The sequence below is a fragment of the Echinops telfairi genome, unplaced genomic scaffold (assembly GCF_000313985.2).
Source record: "Echinops telfairi isolate 266 unplaced genomic scaffold, ASM31398v2 ScPeMD7_3;HRSCAF=10, whole genome shotgun sequence".
Taxonomy (NCBI): domain Eukaryota; kingdom Metazoa; phylum Chordata; class Mammalia; order Afrosoricida; family Tenrecidae; genus Echinops; species Echinops telfairi.
In genome coordinates this window covers 33932082-33933731 of record NW_022103899.1, presented here as the reverse complement: position 1 = coordinate 33933731, position 1650 = coordinate 33932082, and positions in this window count along the sequence as shown.

Sequence of the window (1650 nt, the reverse complement as noted above, 5' to 3'; positions counted from 1 at the left end):
CAATGGGCTGTCGCGATGGGCTCAGACATAGTAATGATTATGAGAATGGGGCACGACTGCTGCCGCTGTGGGGTGCTGTCCAGTCGGTCCTGGCCCACAGAGATGCTACGCAGGGCAGACTGAAACACTGCCTGGTCCTCACATTGTTCCTCTGCTGGGCAAAACCGATTCAACGGCACCTAACGACCCACACATGAATTATGTTAACACAAATAAGCCAAATGATGGTAAATAGTGTGACCCCTCGCAGGGTCCTTGGGATCTGAGGCAGACTCCCCAGCACGCCCTGGTGGAGGATGTCAAGAGCAAAGGCAGAACAGAGGGAACCCCTGGACCTCCTCCTGGGGTGCACACCTACAGGTATAGTTGTCTGAACATTCCTAAAAGGGGTCCTGGCAGTGTAGTGGTTATGTGCTGGCCCGGGGCCCTCATGGTCAGCAGTTTGAAACCACCAGCAGCTCTGTGGGAGAAAGACTGGGTTTCTACTCCAGCCAATAGTTCTAGCTTCAGAACCCCACAGGGGGCTCACAATGAGTCAGCATGGAATCAGTGCCAGCGAGTTTGATTTTTTCCTTTGGGACAAGGGTAGAAATACTTTTATTTTTTAACCACTGCCAACAGTGGAAATCAAGCCCCCTGTGATCTAATGCGCAGTAACAAGACACCTTCAAACATATGGGAAGAGGATGTTGTTAGTGTGACGCTCAGGTTACACCCTGTTAACTAGGAAAAAGCTGGCGCAACAGATAGAAGTGAAAATGCTGTTGTTGTTGTTGTTGTTGTGTGCTATCAAGTTGCTTCTGACTCATAGCACAACCGAAGGCAACACGGCCAGGTCCTGCCCCACCCAATTGTTGTTTGCGTGAGCTCCTTGTGCAGCTGCTGGGTCAATTGATCTCTTTGAGGGGCTTGCTCATTTTCATAGACCTCTACTAAGCAAGAGGCCTTTTTCCAGGACCTGTGTCTGGTGTTTGTTTTTCTGATAGCATGCCCAAGGTACATGAGATGATGTCTTGTTCTTCTCTCTAAGGAGCATGCTGCTTGTATTTCTTCCAAGACTGATTTGTTTGTTCTCCTGGCAGTCCAAGAGTTTCAGTATTCCTCACTAGCCCCATACACTGTAGTGAAACACTCTTCTGTGGTCTTCCTTGTTCATGGCCCAATTTTAACATGCATGTGAGGCCATTGAAAATATCACGACTTGGGTCAGGCATACCTTAGTTCTCAAAGTGATAGCCTTGTTCCTCAACGTTTGAAAGAAAGTTCGTGTTGCAGATCCTGCTCAATGCATTACTTCCTTTGGTTTCTTGCCTGCAGCTCCCATGCACATTGATTGTGGATCCAAGGAGAATGACATTCTTGACAATGTCCATCTTTCTTCCGTTTATCATGGTGTTACCTATCAGTCCAGTTGTGAAGTTTTGGGTTTTCTTTATGTGGCGTTGTCATCCACACTGAAGGCTGCAGCCTTTGATTTTTATCAGCAAGTGCTTCAAATCCTTCTCACTTTCAGCACCCAACGTTGTGTCATCTGCACAGCACGTGGAGTTAATAAGCCTTCGTCCAATCGTGATGCCACGTTCATCTTCATGCAGTCCATTGATAGGTTTCTTTGCTCAGTATACAGACAGACAAAGTATAGGGAAAGGA